Below are 16,413 nucleotides of genomic sequence, written 5' to 3' on the forward strand. Positions count from 1 at the left end.
ATACTTACTTGTAAGCCTTAAAACAATGCACAGAGCTCTATTACTAAGCTTCAAACTTCCTAATATCTTGCTAGATAAACTTTTCTGTAGTTTAGAGAGTTATTCTAAACAAGCATTAATACATAGACCATTGTTTTAGATGTCCTTGCTTTTCTACTTTTTAAATAATTATTTTGCTGACCTTTCTCATGGCTACTGCTTAGCTCTAATCACAGTTCTACTGTATCTGAGGCCTGCCTTTTGCAGCTTTCCCAAACCCCTCTAATTTTGTAGATTCCCACACAGCAGAGGTTGTGTTCCTGCTTGCTCCTGTTTCTCTCCTCATCCTCGCCTCACCTGGACCCTTGCTGGTAAGGCTTAGTAAACCCTGCTGGATCTGCTATGCGAGGAGTCCTCTCATTTTCTCTGGTGAGATTTTGATTGCACCGTTCGGGCTCAAGTGTCTGGTGGGCTGGGGGAGTTGTCAAAGCAGCCTGAAGTGGAGACACAATTTATGTACTAGTGATTAAGGGCCTTTGCTGTTAATAGTATGTGCTTTTCTTATTAACTCACCTTCTCTAGGTTTAATTTCAAGCATTTGTAGCTTCTGCAATGTCTTTTTGGAACAGAGAGGCATCTGGCTTTATCAGATTTTTGTTCTACGTGTAAGTATTTAAAAAGGCAGTTGGATCACTGCTTGTGACTTCCTTTTTGATAAATTCCTATGTACACAACCAAGATTTCATTAGTCTCTTGGCCAAATAACTGTATTGGAGGCAAGGTTCAGCTGATTATCACAATTGTCTCAGTGTGCCTGTTTTAAAGACATTTCTAATATGGATAGATCTCTCTATGCTGTAATCAGGTTCGGTGTTCTTCCTTCCTAAAGGTGTAATTTTACAGTCAATTTTATTGAAGGTCAAATTAATTGCTTGCAGCCTGATTTATCAAGTAATTATTGTGATTGGTTTCTTTCTATAACATATTCTCACCATTACTTATCGTTCTCATTAGTTGTGTCTTCCGTGAGCCTTGTCAGCAGCAATTTTTGATTTTCTCCCAGATCAGCAGTACAGTGTGGAATACATGAAGCCAGGGACCAGCCTGATAAAAATCCAACTTACAGTGGCACGTTGAGACATAGCAGATGCCTTGCTCTTAGAGTAGTGTAGGTAGATTGTGGATTCTTGGTGATAATTGCTGTAAATATTGGTGTAAATGCGTCACAGAATTCTAAGTTTGCAAATTGTGTTAGCTCTAACTTAAAAAGAAGTAGCAAATTAAATTTTAATATAAATTGTACATCATCCACTTGTAAGTAGTTTATTGTTTTTGAATAGCTATGACATTATTTGTTTAAAAAGTATAGTTGAGGTCATGCCTCTAACCCCAGGTTTACGTTGCTGCAGAATTTGCCTCCTTTCAGTGCTCCAGACCCTTCATGCTCCAAGACTTGAGACTCAGGGTGGAGGAGCCTGACCATCTCTCTTGAAGTTACTGGATGCAAATCTTCTAAAGCCAGTGACAAGATAATAAATTTCCTCAGCTAATTCTTAGCATCGTTCTGTCTGTTGAACAGACAGGTTGTCAAGTGCTCTGAATGTCTTCTGGTGTCTCAGATCTGAGCTATTTATGGCACATGCTTTGTATTGCAAATCACAGTCACTGTCCCCGGGCTGGTCATTACAGTAATCAGTAGAAAATTATTAGCAGGAGAAAACCCCCTGCTAATCTCTCCTTTGTTAATCTAGTCACATTTTCTCTCTTTTCCCAATCCTGTGTACCTGTAGAGGAACAGTGGCTGTAATGTGCTAGATCTGTGTCTGTTTCTATTCCCAATTTAAGTGGAAGGAGTTGGAAAAAATGGTTCTTATTTTTTGTCCCTTTGTTTACACCAAGGGAATTGTGTTCACTGTTGGGCAATGACATTTCTAAAGCCCTATTAAAAAAAACCTGAAGTATCCACTACTACTGTCCTTCAGCTTTATAATCAGAAGTATGCCTGTCTGTCTAGTGGTATTTTTACTGCAGGAAAGGTTCACATCATTGTTTTGACATCCCTCAGCAACTGTCACTTACGCTTTTATTTGTGTCATTTATGCTTTTATTTGGGTGGTCATACATGTGCTCTGCAGGATGGGTGACCTGAATTTCTTTTGTTACTTTTGTAACCTGGAACTCTAAACAGAAGTTTTAAATAATCCATCTGATCTAAATATGGTACAAACAGCATGACAAAAGATTTATCTACACAAAATTACAACAAACTCTTAAATTGTACATTCATTCTTTTTGTCTTTTTGTCTTTTTGGTTTTTTTTTTTCAAATTTATTTTTGAAAACTTAATTATCTTTTGAAAAAAAATTGAGAATAAGAAAAAAATTGTTACCGCTATCTCATTTATGTAAACACATAAGTGCAAAAATTAAATTTCAAGAAAACAACATTTTTTACAGAAATACCATCAATTGATCTTCATGTGAATACAGAGGCTTTTTTCCCCCCTTGAACTTGCTTATCCACGTTGTCCTGAGTTCTTCTTGTGTTACTAAAAATAATAGAAAAATTCCTCATGAGATGAATAAGCCATCTTAGGTCTTAACTAAGTCATTGAAAGACATCTGCCTGATCTCATTGCAGTTGCCAATTTTAGGTTTCTGTGTAGAGGAACAAATTCCTCCAGTTTGCAGTGTGTTCAAAAAATCCAAGCTGCTCATGGCTGATGAGCACTTTTGAGGGCACAAGACTTGTGATAAGCTTGGCAACTCCTATTTTATAAATCAGATGGCTTTGTTAGAGCAATTTGGAAACCCTGTGTGGCAAGCCTCTTGTTTCTTTAACCCTTTACTAACACCAATGCATTTTCTGTGTCACAGCCCAAGATACACAGAAGCATTGTGGTTTGTATTCCATATCAAGCCAGAGCTCATGAGGCTTCTGTATCTTCCTCAGTATAGCAGCAAAACACCTGCTTGAAGAACACTGTCTGTCCCAGTCATACATAAATTTTTCAGTCTGCTTGAAGCAGAGGCAGAGGATGTCAGAGATCTTGTCACATCTTGTCACTTAAAGCATGTTAGGGTGGTGTTGACTAGAGGTAGCTAACACAGGGTCAGTCAGATGGGTCAGATTGCAGCATTGTATGAATAATAATCAGTGTGCTGGCAAAATGGAAAACATATCCAATTTTACATTCCTCACAGTTCTGGTTTGGGTAGAATACTATTCCATATTTTCATTAATTACTTGGATGATGGAACAAAGAGTGAGTCTATTAGATTTTTAGACATTATCCAGTTTAGAGGGACTGAAAGTATTTTTTGGGACAAGTCTAAATGATTTTTAAAAATAGAAGAAATATTTTGGAAAACAAGGATGCAATTTAATAGTCAAGTTTTATATTTTGAGAAGAATAACAAGTAATAACAAGGAATAACAAGTAATAACAAGTAATAACAAGTAATTTGGACTCGATATATCTTTGAATCATGTAATGGTTTGTGTTGGAACAGATGATGTGAAATAAAGTACTGCAGTCTCAGGTTGAGATATAGTAGTGACTCAAACTGGAGAGAAATCAAATAGCTTTGAGGCTGCAAAAGAAGTCCAGCATTGTACTTGAATCCAAAACAGCACTGTCAGATGAAGTGATGTTTTTTTCTTTGGTTATCTGGAGTCCTGAGTTTCATTTTGTGCACACAGTTCAGGCATAGCCTGCTTGGATAAAGGCTGGAGGAGAACAAGGTGAATATTTATATATAACTCACTGACAAGCAACAGAATCACAGAAACATTTGGGTTGGAAAACATCTCTAAGATTATGGAATACAGTGCAGCACTGCCAAGCCCACCACTAAGCCATGTCCCTAAGTGCCACATCTACACATCTTTTAAATTCCTTCAGAAACAGTGACTCCACCGCTTCCCTGGATGGTTTCTTCCAATGCTTAACAATGTTTTCAGTGAAGACATTTTCCTAATATCCAATCTAAGCCTCCCCTGGTGCAACTTGAGGCCATTTCTTCTTGTCCCATTACTTTTTACTTGTGAGAGAAGACCAACTCCCACCTATTTACACCCTCCTTTCAGGTACTTGTAGACAGCAATAAGGTATCCCCTGAGCTGCCTTTACTCCAGGCTGAACATCCCCACTTCCCTTAGCTGCTCCTCATAAGACTTCTCATAAATAGTGGCTGAACCTGAACTTGATTTTTTTTTCTCAAGTTCCTGCTGAGAAACACATTCAGTTTTATAGGAGAGGCCATGAACATACCATCCAAATAAAAGGATTTTTTAGGTGCTGGAAATACCCTGAATATTCATGCATGCAGACTGTGCACACCTGCAGCATGTGTTAACCCTGCCTGGGGCATAGTAGAGTTACTTTGATTAGCAGATTTCATTTCTGTGCTGCAGGTCCTGGTTCAATACTAGGAGCCCTGTAGGTGGGAAAGTAATGTGGATTTGATATATCTTTGAATCATGTAATGGTTGTGTTGGAAGGAACTTCATAGTTCATCTAATTTCAACACCCTGCCACAGACAGGGACACCTTCCACTATCCCAGGCTGCTCCAAGACTCATCCAACCTGGCCTTCAACATTTCCAGGGAATGGGCTATTCACAGCCTGTGTGGGCAACCTGTTCCACTAAGCAATTTCATCCTGATATCTAATCTAAACCTACTTTCTGTCTGTGTAAAGCCATTGCTCCTTGTCACTACAAGCCTGCATGTGCACACACATCAAGAGGCATTTTCTTTATTGGGGAGTGCTAAAGGATGCTCAAGACAAAGAGTTCATGTTTTATGTTTTCAAAGTTCTCCGTAGCAGTGCAGTGTCTTTGTCCTTGATATAGATGTAAGAGGGCTCAAAAAAAAGAATCCACCTGGTTTTCCCTAGAAAGTTTACAAAAAGTATTTTAACATACATAGCACATGAATATTCCATTTTTCATGGATTCAGCACTTTGAATTTGTCTTATTTTTCCTTTTATAATAAAAACTATCTTAATTGTTTTTAATGCACTTTGAAACCAGCATTGCTCTGACTTTTTGACTCAAGTAACATCATCTTACTATTATTTGAATTCTTGGCATTTTTTTCCTAATGATAAGGATGTTCTTTTTCAAATCAACACATTTCTGACCAGATTAGAACAAAGGAAGTGCTGGCTCAAATGACACTTTAATGTATAGAATAAACATAATTCTTGAAAAGATAATTTTTTCCTTGTATAGTAATTAGTCTTGTGATTGAAGAAGGATTATTTTATTTTTATGCTCCATTACAAGATAATTCAAAATGTTACATTTATTCAATGAGTAAAACAATACAAGTGTTTTGGCAGGACAATATTTTTACTGTACCAAAATCTATTTTTTTATTTCAAGCAGTAAGACCCAGCACCAGAAATATTTTGTTCTTGCTCACAGTATAGTAAATATTTAATTTTTCATTGTCACTGCTATGCATAGCTTTTCCTTTAGCTCTTTCCTTGCAGTGTGACATGACTAACTACTCTTGCCATTATGTTCTCATTTACTAATATCATCGTGAAACAGTAGCTTGTTGTCTTCATAATGAGATCAGCGCCTGGAAAAAACAAAGCAGAGTAATCATGCATCATATTTACCATAACTGACATGTTATATAAGGGGGGACCTTGTTACAGCCTTCCAGTACTTGAAAGAGCCTATAAGAAAGATGAGGACAGAATTTTTAGCAGAGTCTATTGCTATAGGATGAGGGATAATGTCTCTAAATGTAAAGAGTGTTGAGTCAGACTAGATATAAAGAAGAAATTTTTTGCAGTGAGTGTGGTGATGCATTGGAACAGATTTTCCCACAGGGGTGATTAATGCCCCATCCCTGGAAATATGCACAGTCAGGTGGGATGGGATTCTGAGCATCCTGATATAGTGGAAGCTGTCCCTGCTCATTGCAGGTGTGTGGGACTGGGTGACCTTTCAAGATCCCTTCCAAACAAACTTTTCTATGATTGTATGCTGTGCTTAGAGAAGAATAAAATATCATGGATCAGAAGCATTCAGTAATGAATAAGAGAACTGCAGAAGCAAAGAAAAACAAGGTAACAGTCTCATAACACAAGACAGAGGTTTGGCACCAGGTCAGCAAGGGCTGGCCTGGCTACACCTCTGTAGAGGATTTAAATTAGGGTGGCTGAGCTGAGATGAATACAGTTTATGCAGATGTACAATTTAGCTCATAAAACAGAAAATAAGCATTGAAAGCAAGGAAATTTGAAACAGAGCAAAAGGCTGACAGAACCATTGGGAAGTGTTTTCTGATGATGCCCTCTCAATACAATAGCAGAGATGTAGGGCCACTCACTGCTCTCTGCCATGAACCTCAACAATGTCGTGAGTGGGGTTAAAGAAAAGTAGCAAGCAAAGCAGAGGTTAATTACCAACGCTATATGACCTGTAAACTGAACAAAAAAGGAATTAGGACTATTATAAATCCTTGATTTGAATTCTTCAGAAAGTCCTACCCCTTTGTACCTGGCAGCATTGGGTTGTGCAGCTGGTATGTTATGTACACAATCTGCCATTTTCTGCTTCCTCGTAGGACATGCCATTTGCTCAGTGCATGGCTGCTGGTATTTACTCTGCTTTCAAAAGTTACTTAAACAGTTATCTTGTTCTTTGAGAATTTTAATAATGTCAGGAATTTTAGAGGGGGCAGTACTGTTTTTAAATTTTATACTGTCCAATCTAGCATGTGAGGAACGAAAAATTTATCTTAAATGTCAGTTTCAAAAATTCAGTATCAAAATAGCTGCTTGGGTTTCTTCATGCTGATTACGTGGTGTTTTCTCTGCTTAAATCTTCTCCAAAAATGCTGTGAAGCATTCTTTTCTGAATATGTCAATGTTGTTTGTATTAGTTCATAAAAAGCACTTGATTCACCTGAATCAAAAAATAACTCCTATTCTCTTAGACCTTAACATTTTCTCAATATAAAGAGAAGGAGATTAGCAATGCAAAGGTCTGCATCTGTTTTAGCTTGGGTAATAGAGTGCCCTCTACAGAAGGAAAGAAAATTCATTATTTTGTTTGTCACATAACAATGAAGCTGCATGGGAGGATGTTGCTGAAACTTCCATGCAATGCATCATCTGGCCTGAATATTTTTCATGAGTAAGAACTGGAAATGGAGAGCTTACTTGTCATTCACACCTAGCAGGAAATAGTAAAAATACCCAGTTTCTCTATAAAGATATCATGATGCTGTCATGGAGTTAAATATTACAAAACAAGCTCAAAGATGAAGGCTCAAAGTGAATTCTTGAGTTCACTCTCTGTGGGTTGTTATTTTTTTTATGAGCAGGAATGCACTCAAAACAAAAAGTTCACCAGTCTAGATTTTTTTCATTTCCTTAGTGTCCCTGTTCAAACCCTGTTCTGTGCTCCACATGACACTGAGTACATGAGGAAAAAAAAAAAATCTGCGCAGCAGCTGCATGAGCAGTGCCGGTGCACAAACTTTATTCTCTATTTCCTTCAAGTAATTCCTTCTCCTAGTCTTGATATCAGTTCTTGTTTATTGTGAGCTGAAGAAGTCTCTTCCTGGCTGAAAACCTATATGATGAAAGTACAACAGTGCCAACACTTTATGTATACCCAGCTGCTCAGTGGGATCTCTGAGATGAAACAGAAGAGGCAACCTCATCCCCAGGTCTGACAGTACTGGGAGGGAAAATTGTTCTTCTCTTTTCTAGTAGGTAATGGCAATTGTCATCATAACAGTGACATGGGAGAGGGATGGAGCTCACAATCCCACTGTAAAATTATATATAGCTTATGAAAAGGACCAAATAACCTCCACATGCACTGTATGAGGAAACAATGAGCTTTTGCCTCACCTTTCTATCTGGTCCAAGCAGCCATGTAATCATTCTTTGCAGGTTTAGAATGAGGTAAAAAATATTGTTATAGCAAGAGTTTGGATTTTTCTTGTCTGCAGAATGCTTCCGAATCTCTGATGTTACAGGCAGCTGGGAATTTTACAAGCGCTTCTGACATATAAATTGTTATTGTGCACAAATATTTGCACAGCGTTGTACATACCTTGATGATGGATGAACTAATTACTGGTATAATTAAATAAAAATTACAGTATTGTTAATTACAGCAGCAGTAACAATACTTAAAAGTGAAAATCTTGGCTTCCTGTCCAGGAAAGAAACAACATTAGGAGGATATCTGTTTGAAAAAATGTAGTGATAGAAATGAACATGAAATCAAAGCTCAGCAGAGAAATAAACCATAAGGGCAGACTGGGTGAGATGCCTGGCCAGCTGGACAACATTTACATTCCAAGCAGCATTCCCATGATTTACTCTGAACACATGGTGAGGTCATGACTAGCAAATAACTCCAGAGCAGATCCACGTCTTTATGCCTGAAGAGAAAGCCGAAGGACAAAGGGACTAAAAACTGATCATTTAAAGACGTTTTAATATTTCACAGAAGTACATAACTACTTCCATCCACATGGATTTTCAAAATCTTTCTATAGAGAAATAATTTTCTCCTTCATTGACTTCACAAAGATATTTGATATGGTGGGATGAAACCAAAGATAAATTTCCCATAACAACTAGATAAATTTTCCTGTAAGCTTTATTGCAATAAAAATATTTGTCAAAGCTGAAGGCAGAATACTGGAGTGCTTTGTCATTATAAAAGACATAAAACAAGGACATGTATTATGGTGCTTGATTTTTATCTAGTTTTTATTTATTTTCTCTCATTTTTTTAACAGACAGGAAAGAAACTACAGCAATTTAAAAATAAAGAATGTTAGCAAATTCCAACATTTATAGATTGATATTTATCAATTAATATGCAGATTGTACATTGTTGACTGAATAATGGATTTATCTCCACAGCTGCTTGTTATCAACTTAATCCTAAATCACAAATTCCATTCAGTCTTCTGTGCTTTTTCCATGTTCTACTAAGGGTCCTTTTTTTTCCCCTCAAATATGCTTAAATTATTGACTCCTTCAGTCTCCTTTATATCTGATTACATGTATAAGACATGTTGTCTGCTTTCTTTTAATTGATTCATTACTATATAACTTGCCCCCGAATTCTGATTATTTCCCCCAGAATTCTCATTTCTGATGAATTCAAAGTTCTGATGAGCTGACTTTCTACTCTTCCAGGTCTATTTGGTATACTTCTTGTGCATGATGTCCTTCAAACAATCTGCTAGTATGAAATAACATAAATCATTAAGTCTCATCTTGCATGCAAGATATTATTTTTGTTTCATATTCAGACTCCTCCTATTACTCCAGAATCATCAGGGTTTTCTGTCATTTCTTTTGGTTGTTGTTTTACCTGAAGTATACTAACCTGAGCTCTCTCTTTGATGTATCTTATTTTTTTGTTTATATATAGTCTTTCAACCATATTCCTCAGGCGATAAAACAGACAAAATCATATATTCTGTGAACCTCAGACTTCTGAGGAACTTGCTTCCTACCTTAGGGCATTGCTTAAGTCTCCCAGGGTTTTGCTTATTAACTTTGTTAAGATAAAAAAATTTGATCATTGTCCATGTAGAAAAACAAGTTAGGTTCAGACAGTGGCTAGGAAATAACTCAGGTGAAGACAGCTGAAAATTTATTGAGAAAGAAGAAAAGATTCGAAGAGCAGGAAAACACCCCCTATTACTTGTTGAAGTGAACAGAGACAAAAAGAGAGAAGCCTAGCATGTGGATCTGGGCTGAAATACAAATCCAGTAGTTGAGTTTTAACAGTTTTACAACCCACAAAATAGCTTTGTCTCTTTAGTAATCATAAAGCCAATGTCTACAGTTTGTGACAAATCTAGAAGATGACAACTACCATGATACACTGTATAAGGGTTTAAGGGTTTATTTTCAGTGCCAAGGAAAAGAGGAAAATGCTATTCTCACAATCACTGATATGGTACATTGCAGTGTCATGTCCTGTCTGGGGACATCACAACCACACACTACATAAAAAGTGCTGAAAGAGCAGGGCTAAATAAATTGTGCTGCAGTCTTAAAAAGCAACAAATGGAGCTATATTTTATATAGATATATGAAGTGTTAGAAATTAAATGTTGAAACAATCTAGTTGTGAAAAAAATCTTTATGATTTTCATAGTGCCATTTTTTATCCCTAGTATCTAGAGACTTGCTGCCTAGGAGGCAATGCTATTAAAGTGGACAATTAAGTCTCATTCAATTGCTGTAGTCATTACAGTTTTGGAGTACCACTCCACTTATTAACATTCAGGTTTCATTAATCCAAATTTTTGTAATAGATGAAGTGAGGTGTTATTATTATTATTGCAAATTACCTTATTCCTTATGTTTTCCAAATGCATATAAAGTATTACAGACAGATGGAAAGTTTTTACTTTGTGCACAGTGGCAAGGGCAGACGTCAACACTGAAGTTTAGCTGATCTTGAGGCTTTTCTGCTCATAACCACGCACACTACTCCTAATCACACACTTAACCTGAGGTGCAGCTCCTGGTCCAGCCCAGGGGTTGATGAGAATCACCACATATAACATTCAGGTAAAATAAATTTGCCTTGTTTCAGTCTTGGATTCCTGGGGGCGAAAGGCAGGGGAATCTGTTCCAGCAGGGTCAGAGTGACTCCTGATGACTTTGCCAGGAGCTGGCTGAGCAGCCCCTGCCCCAGAGGTGCTGCTGAAAGCCCGTCCCTCACCTGAGCAGCATCACAGTGACCTACTGTCACCTCTGCCACCCCCAGCCATGTGACAAAGTCCTTTAGGCTCATTTTTTAGGGCAAAGGCAGAAGAATCTTCCAGCCACCATCAGCCTGGCCTGGTCAGAATTTCTTCCTGTGCCTGTGCTGTTGATGAGCACATTCTGGCCTCACGTATTCAGTTGTTTGTGGTGGAATAAGTTAAAGCTGTTGTGGCTGCTTGCCAATGACCCAGCTCCCAGGATAACAGAAACTAAACTTAGACCCTTCCTAGTGTCTGCATCACAGTAGCTGCAATACAAAAACCTACCCCAAAGGTGCAGAGTGTCCTGATGGGGCTACCCAGGAATATTTTTATTCTCATTCCTAGGCTGAGTCTAACCAAACTTACAGCTGTAAACCCAGTGTAGCATTCTCTCCATAATGACGTTCAACAAACACCTTTTTTGGTTTTTTTCACTCTTTTGATTTAAGTAGTCTTCCATTTGCTAATTATAATTAATGAAGTGCTTCTGAAACAACTGTGATGGAACATGAACATATTAGGATTAGTTTACTACTTCAATTGCACCATCTTCAATTTTTCTATCTTACTGTCTTTACCTTTCACACATAATAAAATACCAAAAGTCCTTTCTCAAGTAAACACCAGAATATTAAGTTTCTCTAATATTCTGCAATACTCAAGTGTGCTGCATTGAAAAATAGCTGCATTAATTCTAAATGTTTATATTGTATTTTCTATATTGAATTATTAAAATGGCACATTAATTATTTATGTGCAGCATTGATGTACTTCCTAGTAAGACAATGTATGAAATAGAGCTGTCAAATATAAAAGAAGGGAAAAATGTTAATATTTGCAACAGAGGACTCCCTCCTCATTCCAGACTGAAAAGTTTTTTGTTACATTATCCATCACAGGTTGTCAAAAAGTGTTTTCCACTGAGATACCTAGTTATAGGGACATCCAGATGATTGCTGCTTTTTAACATTCATGGTAATAAGGATCAAAGAAATGCATCCAGTCTAGATTCAAATGAACTAATTGATAATTTTGGATCTGATGGGCAAGTGACAGAATATTTGAGAGGTTTATGGATTAATTGAGATGTAAGAGGTCCTGAAGGAAAAGGAGGGGAGGAAAGCAGAATCACCATTCCTGAGAGAAAGGTTCATTTGACTTAATTTTATGCTGATTCCCTACAGAACAGAGTTATAATGTTCTGAATATGAGGTTGTTGTCTGATCTCTGGATCTTGTCAAATATTTCAATTTTTGGGGGTTTTTTGCTAAATTAGAGCAAGTTAAATTATAAGAAGAATGATGTGTCTGAAATCTTTTACCTTAAAAAATCAGTATTCTATCTCCTTTGAACTGTAATGTACCCTAATGTGTAAGATTGAAGGAAATAATGAATCCTTTATGCAACTAAAGAGAAAGAAACTTATTTATGAAATTAATATTTTTCTTTTCTGCATCATGTGACATAACAGTGATTTCTGAAGGCACATCCTAAGCTTCATTAATGGAATATATTTGCTGTTTGTCTATAAGTTTTAGATATAACAGTTCTAAGTTTCCTCTAAGCATTTAAGTCAAAACCTTTCCACAACACACCACATTGTTAAATTAATCTCCACAGCTACTGAAGGCAGTGGAATAATGGATTCCATTTGACTATTGATAACACTGGGTTTTATCAACAGTAAGAATTATATATCCAAATAGTGCAAATTGAGTAAAGTTACAGGAAAAAATAAAGTGCCTCATTATGCCTATAAAGCATTTAAAAACTGATCAACTCCCCTGAAGTCTCAAAAACTGCATTTCCAGAAATTGGAGATATTAAGACCAGTCAATATGTGCAAGCTGAGACCAGCTAAGAGCAGCAGCTCTCTTAGCTCAGAGGTCAGCCCTAAAGAGAATTATATATTTATTAGTGATGTGCAGTATATGTATATGAAAAAGAAGTATTTGTTGTTCCCTGAGTATTATTAAGACATCAATTATTTGAAACAAGTTAATTTTTCTCTTTCCTCTGGATGAGGGTCTATGCTCTGCTGCATGAATCTTTTAAATAAGAGATTGTAGCATTTTTCCAGTTTAATTTCTAATTTAAACAGGTTTCCCATGCACTGTGCAGGTGTTTAGGTGTTCCATCTACTATTTGAGGTTGCCATATCTTTAATATGATTCTTAGGTAGGTCCTTCACCTACCTAATCTACTGTGAAGTAATCTATTACTATGAAAATTCATTAGAATTGGACTAGATTGTGCTTTTATTCATGAGCAAAGTGTGGTAAAATAGGAAAAACACAATATTTGGATTTGATACAACTTAAAACAGAATCACCAGTCCATGGATATCAATTGTAGAGCATGAAACATCTTCTAAGACATTGGTTTCATCCAGATAGGGCAGAGGAAATTAAAGGAATTTTTTTACAACCCATTGCCTTACCCTCTGTTCTACTGAATCCTAAAAAATTTTGGAGGGAAGAATTAGAGCTTGAATATTTCGTAAGTAGTACAGGGTAATAGATTTTAAGAAGAAATTTAACCTGTGAACATAATTCTCAAAATATCTTGTGCTGTTACAGCTGAAGAATGCTATAACACTACTGATTAGATGGAAGTTTCACTGAAGATTGATATTCCTTTGGGTTGCTTGAACACATTCAAAGGTGCATATTCTATCAAAAAAACCTGTTGTGTTTTATGCACACAAAATGTTAGGAGCAAAATATCTTTGCAAGTCGAATTCACAAAACATTTCTGCAGTCTCAGATTTGTGCAGTAATGAACAGATTTCTTAGTCTAGAAAGAAAAGTCTAAATTTGGCACATCATTAAAGAACATTTTAGCAAGGCAACTCAACTCCTTTTTTAGAATGGGAAAGGTCAGTTCCCTGAGGAATTGTCCATTTTGTCATTTCAGTTACAATAACTTTGCTTTCAAATTGAGCAGTATTCTCTAAATCTTCAGGCCATAAATGTATCTTGGACTGTTAGAGCAGACAAAGCAGATAATATTGGGGATCTGCTGAGGCACAGTGGCTTCTGGATTCTATGGGTCTTTTGTTTTTTTAGACATGCTAGTTCTTATATTCCTCCAGACTTACCATTTCATCCTGCCTCATCTTTTCTAATTTTCCTATTAGCAGTTGTTAAATGGATAGTAATTGTAAGCACATAGAAATCACTTAAAATTCCAAGGTCTCCATAAAAATTCTAATTCTAATTCTGCAAGCAGGGCCTTAGGAACAAGAGAGAGAGCTGCTAGAACAAGCCAGCTGTCTGCATGGTCTGTGAAAGGACTTGGAGGTCACGAGGACAGAAATCTGAAACATGCAATACAAGATTTGCTTATTATCCCTGAAGAGCAAACTGAGAAAGGAAAATTTCCCTTTCTCCTTTCTGTGCTCCTCTAGTCAATTTTTTAGCTATGGAAAGCAACAATACTAATGTATCTGAACAAACCAGGCAAGCTGATTGATTTCCATTTTCTTTTAAGACAACATTTTATTAAAAAGAATTTTAATAGGGAAAAATATGGAGGAGAAATTCTAAAAATCTACATTTCTTTTAGGGGTTAAAATCCCATGAAGCAGAAAATTCAGTGAGTCAGTCTGATTCTGATTCTGATTCTTTCCCCATTCCCCATCAACAAAAAATAATTGATCATCTATTTATTCCTGAGAATTTTCATTTTTTGTTCTGTGGCTCTGTGACATGTTCAGTAAGTGAATACTTGAAATTATTGCCTTGGAGTTTTCCCTATGGTGAAATAGGCCATTAAGTTTCAAATCAATGTGGATGATTGCAATGTGAAACTAACAATTTTCTTGAAATTAATACTGGAAATGAGGCACTATGGTGAAGAAGTAAAATCAAAATTCATTTTTAGACACACTCCCACTATTTTCACAGAACTTGGATAATTAACCTATACAAGCATTTAACCACATTTTTGATTTTTTTGCTCAATGCTCATTTTCTAAAACTCACTAAACTCAATGAAAAGATTTTTGGAACTCTCATTCTAATTCAAGTATTTTTCCATAGGATTACTTCACTCATATTTATAATACCCAAAAGCCCTGAGAAATCCCTTGGAAAGCAGATGGTTTTTGATGAAGAATCCATGTGATATAAGCTTTGACCAAGACTACCTGTGTCAATGCCCCAGCAGCATAAGCAATTCCCACAGAAACTGCTGAAATCTCTTTTTAATTTCTATAGCTGGAGCTTATTTCAATCTAGGGCAAGAAGAAATGGGGGTTCAGTCATCACAGAGGACATATGGCTTCTCCAAATGGAACATATGCAGGTTCTGCAAGACAACTCATTAAAAGAGACAGTTAGAAACTGTATTTATCATGAAGAGCCTGCAATCTAAGCAGCAAAGTCTGTGAATGGGTAGATAAATACACGTACAGAGCAGTCAAATGGCTTTATCAAGGTAAGTGATAGAGCTGAAATAGGAAATCAAGGTACCTTTAATTCCAACCAAAGCATTTCAGATCTACTAAAGGATGTACATGGCATGTGACTTCAATGAAGTGTTAAAATGTATCACAAAGGGGATACTTGTTCATGAAAAATACCTCACGTTGCGGCCAGGCTGCAAACAAATGCAGCTTTTTCATGGAAAGACTACTTTTTCCTGCCTCTTGAAAAAGAAATGAAGAGGCAGAAATCAAATTGAATTTTGATGAACAACTGGAAAATCTTGTCTGCTCTTCCAGCATATTTTGCTGGTGTAGAACAAAGAAAAATAATAATAATAAAAAAAAAAAGAAATGCAGCAAATTAAATATATATAGATTAGCTAATCTGGATTTATTGAATCTTATCTTTTATTGAAACAGAAAAAGTCTGGTTTAATAGAGGAGAATGTGAGGGACAGAGATTCACAGAGACTAATAGAATACTTTGACACAACTTTCCTTCAGTGATGTGTCTGGACACATACTTGCTTTCTCTGACACAGCTCTGCTCATTTTTTTCTTAACCTTTACTGTCCCAAAGACCAGATTAGATCAGAATATACCACATATCTATAACACATAAAACAAACTATTAAATTTCCAGAATTACACTTTCCAAACCTTATTATTTCTTATTAATTTCTCTTAAAATTACTTTTGGGGAGCGGGGGTTGTCAATTATTTTTACAGATGCAGCACAGAGCTCAGGAAACGAAGCAATAACACATTATAAGGACCCTGATCATGAAGAAATGACAGCTTCCTGCAGCAGGAGGCTATGAGACAGAAAGATCTGAGCTGTTTCAAAGTGCTGTTACTGAGAACAGCAATAAGGCAGAGGGAACCACATCCCTGAGGTGCTGCCTCAGCAAGTGCTGCACCAGGGGCCGCTGATGCTGCTGCCAGCAGTTCCTCACATGCTGTGAGCGAGAGCAGCAGCAAGTGCACATGTATGAGAATTGGTCAGAGAGGCTGAAAAAATCTCATGTAGGAAGGCACACTTGAATGACACAAAATGTCTTTTTCTACTATTGCCAGTGCAACATAAAAAAGAAGGGCAAATTATTCCTCTGAACCTGTGACACGGTGTGATACAGACTTAAACACCTGTCAAGTCCCTTGGTTTTTGGTTTGGATTTTTTTTCAACTCATAGCATGAGGTTTCTTATATTCTTTGGGCAATAAGACAAATTTACTAAC

Source organism: Ammospiza nelsoni, chromosome 5, assembly GCF_027579445.1.
Source record: "Ammospiza nelsoni isolate bAmmNel1 chromosome 5, bAmmNel1.pri, whole genome shotgun sequence".
Classification (NCBI taxonomy): Eukaryota; Metazoa; Chordata; class Aves; order Passeriformes; family Passerellidae; genus Ammospiza; species Ammospiza nelsoni.